Source organism: Triticum urartu, chromosome 7A, assembly GCF_056163025.1.
Source record: "Triticum urartu cultivar PI428250 chromosome 7A, HENAU_Tu73, whole genome shotgun sequence".
Classification (NCBI taxonomy): Eukaryota; Viridiplantae; Streptophyta; class Magnoliopsida; order Poales; family Poaceae; genus Triticum; species Triticum urartu.
This window is the reverse complement of record NC_141879.1, coordinates 3,482,948-3,493,459: the sequence shown is the minus strand read 5'-3', so window position 1 is coordinate 3,493,459 and position 10,512 is coordinate 3,482,948. Positions and strand designations below refer to the sequence as shown.

At 38.3% G+C, this 10,512-nt stretch overlaps 1 long non-coding RNA gene across 2 annotated transcripts; it reads left to right on the top strand.

Moving 5' to 3' along the window:
- The first annotated feature begins 1,533 nt into the window (after window positions 1–1,533).
- LOC125525598 (uncharacterized) lies at window positions 1,534–6,585 on the top strand. Of its 2 annotated transcripts, none has more exons than XR_015611016.1 (5): window positions 1,534–1,610; window positions 2,184–2,254; window positions 2,464–2,615; window positions 3,174–3,298; window positions 6,300–6,585. It is a non-coding gene; the product is annotated as an uncharacterized LOC125525598 (long non-coding RNA). The 2 variants fall into 2 exon arrangements; XR_015611017.1 differs by lacking the exon at window positions 6,300–6,585 and adding an exon at window positions 5,318–5,356.
- Window positions 6,586–10,512: the final 3,927 nt, after the last annotated feature.

The following is a 10,512-nucleotide window of genomic DNA, read 5'->3' as shown; positions in this document are numbered from 1 at the left end:
ATGGTTAGGAAACATAACCATCTTTGATTAACGAGCTAGTCAAGTAGAGGCATACTAGTGACACTTTGTTTGTCTATGTATTCACACATGTATTATGTTTCCGGTTAATACAATTCTAGCATGAATAATAAACATTTATCATGATTATAAGGAAATAAATAATAACTTTATTATTGCCTCTAGGGCATATTTCCTTCATGCAGAACAAAATCAGGAGATGGTAGTAACTAGCAGCTACTTCTGAGTACAAATTTTGCTTTTCTGGATTATCATATTCCTTTTGTTTCTCATAATGAAGCCGCCGGGCAGTGCTCCAATATTGTATTACTGGACAGTGCACGCCGTTGCCACCAGTTGCGCCTTGCGCGGCCGAGGGGCGCCAGCCGCAGGTGCTCAATGCGGCGCTCCCCTGTCACTCCTTCTGCGACCGCTGTAGGTGTTCCCCGGTCGTTCTTCGTCCTCCATTGGCAGGAGGGGCTCGGCTGCAGTTCTTCTACAGTCAATCTCCTCTCTCTCTCTCTCTCTCTCTCTCTCTCTGCTCCACCCATCATCGTGGAATTGCAGGTCGTTCATTAACACTATTTGATATCTGAGAACTAGAAATGCTGAAATCTGAAAACTGGAATCTCCAGTTAACTGAATTTTTGAACGTTTAATCTTGTCTAACTATTTGTGAGGTTTATTGGTGTTTCCAGTAGATAAAACCTAACCCTATGTATTTATAAATGGAGCAGAATTGTATTTATAGAACTTTAGAGAATATATTGTTGTCTTCTTCATATTCTTTTATTACTGAGCCACCATACAAAACTCTCTAGAGCAGAACTCTATTTCAACTATAAATGACAGGAACAAAACTTTTATATATTTTCTGTGTGTAGATGCTTAAGCTTAAGCTTCTGTTATTTGCTTCAGTTAGATATTAAAGAAGACTGAAATTGAGTCGATGGTGTATATACTTGATATATATAGATGGTCAAAATACGGAAGTGCTTTTATGAAATTCAAATATGCAGTTGTCTTCCTGTTTGAATCTTCATTGTTGATTCCAAGTTTGCTGCTTCCCAAAAAGTGGAGATTTGTAGTACGGACAGAACTTCAACCTATTCAACATAGATCTTAAACTGACCAGACAATAGTATAATATTTTTTATTTACGTCCTTATAATTGTATTGCCACGAAAAACAGATTTGGAATATCAAAGAAAGCAGGTTCTTATGCTACATAATTGTTTCCTCTACTTATAGTTAACCTCTCTATTCTTCCTGTTTGAATCTTCATTGTTGATTCCAAGTTTGCTGCTTCCCAAAAAGTGGAGATTTGTAGTACGGACAGAACTTCAACCTATTCAACATAGATCTTAAACTGACCAGACAATAGTATAATATTTTTTATTTACGTCCTTATAATTGTATTGCCACGAAAAACAGATTTGGAATATCAAAGAAAGCAGGTTCTTATGCTACATAATTGTTTCCTCTACTTATAGTTAACCTCTCTATTTTGTCGTCTCTAACAGCCAAGATGAGTGATCTACTCTTACGGCTCATGCTAACTGAACTGGTGATGTTTCTTTCTTCACCTCGATTGACGCCACATGTTCCCCCTGGTGAGTCTTGACACCATGTTTATACAATTAAGATCGTCCTCTGGTTGCTTGAACACATTTGATTTATTGCAAATTTTGGTACACTATTTTGATAGGAGTGTTCTTTGCTTACTGTTCACACTTACTAGGTGTTTTTTAGAATGTTTGTTAGAGCATAGTTCATGTATCTGGTACCTTAGCATTGTTAGCTTTTAAACTTGTTTTATGTCCATCACCCAGACATCATCTTATGTTCTTCTCAATTTGTGTGCGCAAAAGTTGCAATTCCATGTTCTAGGCTTAGCTCAACCAGATAACATGTAGGGAGTTCAATTTTATGTGTTAATATAATGGTGGAATCATATATCTCTAAGGTGCAGTCATTAGTCAAGTGTCAGTAACTTGCTGGTAGTTCTATTATGTCATGAACTAAAATGTTAAGGAGATTTCTTCCGTTTTATGAATTAACGATGTGGCCAACTGTTGTGAAGTCTCAAAAATGAGAAATGGTTGTCCATCAGTTGGTTTCTTGATTTTCTGCTTGGTTTTGTGAAATGCATTTTGATTAGGGTTAAGGTTGGCCTTTGGTCTCAGGTTGCCGCGTCGTCCTCGTCTTCGGCTTGCAAGGGACTGGATCTGGTGTGATTGATTCTTCCTCTCGCAAGGTGGGTACATCCTCTGTTTCGATTTCTTCCACGAGTTTTGGTTTGCTGACTGAGAAATTTCAAGCAGAAAATGCACATATTGTACTTCTCTTGACTATTGTTTCTTCCTCCATTTTACCTTTCTGGGTATGTCCATTTTTCATTAGATACTTTTCTGCAGCGCATATGCGACAAATTCACAAATTTATAATTTTGACGTACTGCTGAAGGTAGAGGGACAAAAATTGAAGATCCAAATGAGCGACTCAAATTCAGGATTTGAGTTACCAATGTAGTGTCTACGACTGGCTGATGGTTCAAGAGTTCGAAGAAAGTCAAGCAGAAGGGAATACTACACATGCCCACGCTGCTATATGCCAAGGTATCACTTCGGCGGTGTTATTAGTTGCCATTCTGTCCTGATACAAACATGAGCCTAGAGTAGAGGAAGCACAACCCCAGCAAGAACATTCCTGTCTCAACATATTGGAGCCCCACTTTTGCGGATTTATCTAGAAGTTAAAACAGTTGCTACTGTCACAACATACTAGATGCAACTTAGTATGCTGCCCTATGTCCCTCTTAGTTTCAGCACCACAAGAGCAGTATTGAGATGATTGGAAGTTTCCTTCTCTTCACATCTATATTTTGTTACAGGTTAAAAGGTCTGAAAATCTAGGTATGCTAGCATTGACAATCTTGCAGCTCTTTTGAATTAGTCCTAAATCATAACAGAAAGCTTTCTTTCATGATAATATATATTTCCGGATACATACTAGAGGCTACATATTGGGCAATACTAGAGGATACATACTAGAGGCTACATATTCCGACTTGCCAAGCCTTAAAGCCAAGTTTTTGTTCATCGATTTACCTACAAAAGATTAAGAGTTATAATAGATTCTCTGATCTAAACGAGTTAATGCAATGTTGCTGGCAGGTGCTAGAGGCCACATATTGGGCAGGAGCTTTCGTATGGTGTGCAAGTGCTAGAGGCTACATATTGCTGGAAGGTGCTCAATTCACATTAGGACAGCCCACCCCCAAGAAGAAATTAAAACAGAGGTGAGACCTCAACTTCATGCCGATAAAGTTAATCGCTTCACATATACACGGTCCTTCACTCTCACTGATAATGCACCTTCACTTCCTTTTACCTGCCTATGTAATCACAAATATGAGAAACCTATTGCCTTATTGAACTTTGAAGATCCACGTTCCGAGGTACATAATTGACTATATTGGCAAGTTACATCTTTTTTGTGGGCAGGCAAGTTACGTCTTAATTCTACTGTTTTTTCCAACCTTGCATTTTTTAAATCAATGGAGAAGACCAGTTCTCTCCAAGTGCGCATAGTCCTCTTTCCTGTAACCATATGAACTACTAAAGCCAATCTGTTGTTGGACTGGGTCACATACATTTTGTGCACCGCGCTTCCATACTCATGTCATATTTTGGCAAGGGCTATTCTCACTAACATATTCTGTCGTACCAACTGTCATCTTATGTAAACATGCTGTCAACCTATGAAATCTACTCCCTCCATCCCATAATATAAGATGTTATACCAACCAATATATGAGTACATTGGTTGTAATAACATTGGACATTGCTTTGTTGAACATCTTTCTGAGTTTCACTTATGCAAAACAATGACATATTCTTTCTTGCATCATATGGTGGTCTTTTTTGTATTTCAGTGGAACTGGACTGTGATATTAAAGATCATGCCACTGTTATGTTTTAGGAGCAAGTTGTTACTAATGTTGGATTATCAAATACCATTTTAAACTGGAGTTCACAAAAAAGTCAAAACATATAGCGATGTAGCACATGATTTTACAAGTTAATTATCAGCACATATACATTCATTGTTCTTCACGGATTTCTTGATGCTAAAACCGCCTGATACATGGAAGTATACACCTTTGCTTACTAATAGGATCTATTTGAGTATGTACTCTAGCCTGGTTAGATATATCTTATGCATGTTCTTACCTTTGTTTCCTTAGTGTACAACCTTATACTTGGTGTCTTTTGAACTTAAAATGTATTACATAGCAACGGGTGAAAGAGCTGGTGTACATAATCATCGGAGAGTCGGGATAAAACTGAAAAAATGGAACTCTTGAGCTTTGTCACATTTTAGTAGGAAAAGTTGATATGCAGGTTGTCAAGAGCTTCTTTTTTGTCCATCAGATAATTTATATAGCTTTGTCACCGAAGGTAAGTTTCGGATAGGGGATGCTGCTTGTGAAAATTATATACAACTACGAGTCCCTAGGTAAGTTCCGCATAGGGGATGTTGCTTGTGAAAATTATATACATCTATGAGTCCCTTTCTCTTTCCTGATATTTACAATTCCTTTTCAATTGGCCGTCACCGACACTGGCTGAAATATTTAGTTCTGTTGTCGCGCACCTAATACTTGCACACTATTTGTTTATCTATTTAGTTGGTCCTCACTGAAAATATATATATTGTCCGCGATGGATGTCGAATTTGGTGTGGAATAGTTAATGAGAATCTGGAGAGTGCCTAATGTTACATCAACCTTTTTTCCGTCCCAGATACACTATTAGTGTTGATCAGCTACAAAGAACACTAAATAATATATGGGGATTAGAATGTAGGTACATGGAATGCAATCCAGCAGAGGAACTCAACAAATGAATAGACTCATAGAAAGCTACCAGTTCACCTCACACTTGATCTATTAGCTTTTTTATTTTTCAGTAGTAGCATGTATGCCATGTAGATGAGTTATTCATAAAACTTACTGGTTCTCTAGAGGAAACATCTACTTTATCAAAAGACATCAAAGCTAATTTTCTAGGATGATATGATGATACCTTATATAGAATCCAGTTTACTCGCTCTTCATAGAAGTGCTTTTAAGTGGTAGAAGTGTGCAGAACATTTTTACTCCCTTTTCTCCATTAACTGTTCAATGGATGAATAATTATCTTTCTGCTTTAGGAATACTAGCTTGATTAATTAGTGTCTCTGTGCGATCGAAAAATTTGTAAGTCCTGAAAGTGAATCCTGACCGATGTACCCCTGCTTACCTTTCTATGAACAGATTATTCACTTTGTGAAGATCAATAACAATGAGGAGCAGGTGCCGGCAGCTAAGGCGTGTTTGTCTGGTACACGTGAGCCAATTTCTCCTGTTAGGGTGGACGACATGTATGACTTTACGTCTTTACCCCGCATGTCGGTCCTTGGTTTGCTTGATTTTTAATGAGCGATGTGAGATTGATAGCGGGTCACATGTTTATCAATGTTATTTTGGCATCATCAAATTACTTACCTGCCAGTTCTTCTGTCGCAACTCTCTATCTTTATGTTTATACATTTAGAAATCTTGTCTTAGGTTACAACTACTATTAAAGTAGTTGTATCTGCACTTTACCCGCGTTCACTCTTCTCATGTTTGATTTTTATGCTTCTATTTTTTTGGCTGACGAGAGCTTTCATGGCTGCTTATGTCATGTGAGTAAGCCCGATGCCAAATGTTAAAAAGTAAATACGAATTGAGCTACAAATTCTTAGAGGAAATCAGATAGCTCCATTTGGAACGAAAACTGAAAAACACAACTTCCAGTTGGCTTTGATAGAATAGCAGCAGATCCAACCATGGCTAGCCAGAATAGGTTCTTCTTCGTCAATTGGGCTAGAGAGACGATCATGATTGGTCAATATGGTAGCATACAAAATATGTCACAATGTCAACCGACTGTAGATTTGATGGTCCAGTTTCACAGGCAATTGACATTTGTATCAATTATCCTGTGTATACATTATGCTATATGACCATGGAAGGTATGCCTACAAAATACAGAGCAGTTTGGTCTACAAAACATTTTACAAATATATTTGACGGTCCATATGTGTGTTTTCCTTTGACCCTGCAAAAGAATTGTAAAATAATGAGCAGTTCTGGAAAAATACCAGAGGCCCAACTAAGCACAGTAGAAAGCCCGCATCTCACTTTACCATTATATAATTCATTTTGGTACCATCTGACCTAATGTTTTTCATTTCCTTCTGCTCCAAACCAGGCAAGCAGCCGCGATGACGGACAGGCCGCTCTCGCACCACCAGACTCCCTTCAGGGTAGTTACCCACGGGCACGTACTTTTGCCGTTTATTTTTACTTGTGATTCCGCTCGTTGTGAACGTGGCTCGATCCATGTTGTGGCCCAGTTATTATTTTTGTTTTGTTTCGATGGATCGTCTTGGCTTGCTTTTGGCCTGAAGTTGTTGCCTTGCTTTTGGCACACCTGATTCCACTACCTTTTGTTGTTGCTTGGACCAGTTTCTATGTAATGAACATATTTATATCAATGTTGTGCTTCTGTTATAATCTTGCTATATTACACTGGTGATTTTCGGTGATTACTCTGATTTCTACTTGCCCCAGTGAGTATTTACACGGTCATACTCATGTTGTATAATTCCTTTGGCTAAATTGTATAATTCTGACAGGTTCATACATCATGTTAAGGAGTATTAAGTTATAGCACGCTTACTTAGGTTCTTTGGCATGTTATTCATAGGGTTATCAAGTAGGTCCTAATAGGGTTACTCACAGTATTAAGTTAGGGATTGAACTTGTGGCGGTCCAATATCATGCTATTGTGTATATTTGCAATGCTTTGGTCACTGTATTATCGTTACTGGATTGGATATGACTTTTACCCGGCAGCGGTGCTGCCGGGTGCGGCAAGCCGCACTTCCTATCTAGTTGATATGATGAGAAAGAGACCCGGGGGCCATAGGTTTCACTAGTGGCTTCTCTCAAGAGCATAAGTATTCTACGGTGGGTGAACAAATTACTGTTGAGCAATTGACATAATTGAGCATAGTTATGAGAATATCTAGGTATGATCATGTATATAGGCATCACGTCCGAGACAAGTAGACCGACTCCTGCCTGCATCTACTACTATTACTCCACTCATCGACCGCTATCCAGCATGCATCTAGAGTATTAAGTTAAAACCAGAGTAACGCCTTAAGCAAGATGACATGATGTAGAGGGATAGTTTCATGCAATATGATAAAAACCCCATCTTGTTATCCTCGATGGCAACAATACAATACGTGCCTTGCTGCCTCTTCTGTCACTGGGAAAGGACACCGCAAGATCGAACCCAAAGCTAAGCACTTCTCCCATGGCAAGAACAACCAATCTAGTAGGCCAAACCAAACTGATAATTCGAAGAGACTTGCAAAGATAACCAATCATACATAAAAGAATTCAGAGAAGATTCATATATTATTCATAGATAGACTTGATCATAAACCCACAATTCATCGGTCTCAACAAACGCACTGCAAAAAGAAGATTACATCGAATAGATCTCCACGAGAAAGGGGGAGAACATTGTATTGAGATCCAAAAAGAGAGAAGAAGCCATCTAGCTACTAACTATGGACACGTAGGTCTGAAGTAAACTACTCACACTTCATCGGAGGGGCTTGGATGATGATGTAGAAGCCCTCTGTGATCGATGCCCCCTCCGGCGGAGCTCCGAAACAGGCCCCAAGATGGGATCTCGTGGATACAGAAAGTTGCGGCGGTGGAATTAGGTTTTTGGCTCCGTCCCCGATCGTTTGGGGGTACGTAGGTATATTTAGGAGGAAGAAGTACGTCGGTGGAGCTTCGAGGGGCCCACGAGGCAGGGGGCGCACCCTGGGGGGGCGCCCTCCACCCTCGTGACCGCCTCGTGGCTTTCTTGATGGAGGGTCCAAGTCTCCTGGATCTTATCTGATGAGAAAATCACGTTTCCGAAGGTTTCATTCCGTTTGGACTCCGTTTGATATTCTGTTTCTCCGGAACACTGAAATAGGCAAAAAAACAGCAATTCTGGGCTGGGCCTTCGGTTAATAGGTTAGTCCCAAAAATAATATAAAAGTGGAAAATAAAGCCCAATATAGTCCAAAACAGTAGATAATATAGCATGGAGCAATCAAAAATTATAAATACGTTGGAGACGTATCAAGATACTATTTCACCAATGGGAATTGTTAGAGATGTTGAAGTCTTGTGTGGGAAAACTAAATATCCTGCTGATTTTCTTGTTCTTGGTTCCCCACAAGATAGCTTCTGTCCCATTATATTTGGTAGACCCTTCTTAAATACTGTTAATGCTACCATAGATTGTAAAAGAGATGTTGTTACTATCGGTTTACATGATATGACTCATGAATTTAATTTTTCTAAATTAGTAGACAACATCATGAAGAAGAATTACCTAGTAAAGATGAAATTATTGGTTTTGCCTCTATTGCCGTACCTCCTAGTGATCCTTTAGAACAATACTTGCTAGACCATGAAAATGATATGTTTATGAATGAAAGAAGGGAATTAGATGAAGTATTCTTTAAACAGGAACCTATTCTGAAAGATAATTTACCTGTTGAAATCCTAGGAGATCCTCCTCCACCGAAGGGTGATCCCATGTTTGAGCTTAAACCGTTACCGGATACTCTTAAATATGCTTATCTTGATGAGAAAAAGATATATCCTGTTATTATTAGTGCTAACCTTTCAGAACATGAAGAAGAGAGATTATTGAAAATTCTGAAGAAGCACCGTGCTGCTATTGGATATACTCTTGATGATCTTAAGGGCATTAGTCCCACTCTATGCCAACATAAAATTAATTTGGAAGAAGATGCTAAACCAGTTCGTGATCATCAACGCTGGCTAAATCCTAAAATGAAAGAAGTGGTAAGAAAGGAGATACTAAAGCTCCTTGAGGCAGGTATAATTTACCCCGTCGCCAATAGTCAGTGGGTAAGCCATGTCCATTGTGTCCCTAAGAAGGGAGGTATTACTGTTGTTCCTAATGATAAAGATGAATTGATTCCTCAAAGAATTATTATTGGTTATAGGATGGTAATTGATTTCCGCAAATTAAATAAGGCTACTAAAAAAGATTATTACCCCTTACCTTTTATCGATCAAATGCTAGAAAGATTATCCAAACATACACATTTTTGCTTTCTAGATGGTTATTCTGGTTTCTCTCAAATACCTGTGTCAGCCAAAGATCAATCAAAGACTACTTTTACATGCCCTTTTGGTACTTTTGCTTATAGACGTATGCCTTTTGGTTTATGTAATGCACCTGCTACCTTTCAAAGATGCATGATGGCTATATTCTCTGACTTTTGTGAAAAGATTTGTGAGGTTTTCATGGATGACTTTTCCGTCTATGGATCTTCTTTTGATGATTGCTTGAGCAACCTTGATCGAGTTTTGCAGAGATGTGAAGAAACTAATCTTGTCCTGAATTGGGAAATGTGCCACTTTATGGTTAATGAAGGTATTGTCTTGGGGCATAAAGTTTCTGAAAGAGGTATTGAAGTTGATAAAGCCAAGGTTGATGCTATTGAAAAGATGCCATGTCCCAAGGACATCAAAGATATAAGAAGTTTCCTTGGTCATGCCGATTTTTATAGGAGGTTCATTAAGGACTTCTCAAAAATCTCTCGGCCTCTGACTAATTTATTACAAAAAGATATACCATTTGTCTTTGATGATGATTGTGTAGAAGCATTTGAAATACTTAAGAAAGCATTGATCTCTGCACCTATTGTTCAGCCACCTGATTGGAATTTACCCTTTGAAATTATGTGTGATGCTAGTGATTATGCTGTAGGTGCTGTTCTAGGACAAAGAGTTGATAAGAAACTAAATGTTATTCAATATGCTAGTAAAACTCTAGACAATGCTCAAAGAAATTATGCTACTACTGAGAAGGAATTCTTAGCAGTTGTATTTGCTTGTGATAAGTTTAGACACTATATTGTTGATTCTAAAGTAACTATTCACACTGATCATGCTGCTATTAAATATCTTATGGAAAAGAAAGATGCTAAACCTAGACTTATTAGATGGGTTATCTTGCTTCAAAAATTTGATTTACATATTGTCGATAGAAAAGGAGCTGAGAACCCCATTGCAGATAACTTGTCTAGGTTAGAAAATGTGCTTGATGACCCACTACCTATTGATGATAGCTTTCCTGATGAGCAATTAAATGTCATAAATACTTCTCATACTGCTCCATGGTATGCTGATTATGCTAATTACATTGTTGCTAAGTTTATACCACCTAGTTTCACATACCAGCAAAAGAAAAAGTTCTTTTATCATTTGAGGCATTACTTTTGGGATGACCCACATCTTTATAAAGAAGGAGTAGATGGTGTTATTAGACGTTGTGTACCTGAGCATGAACAGGAACATATCCTACGCAA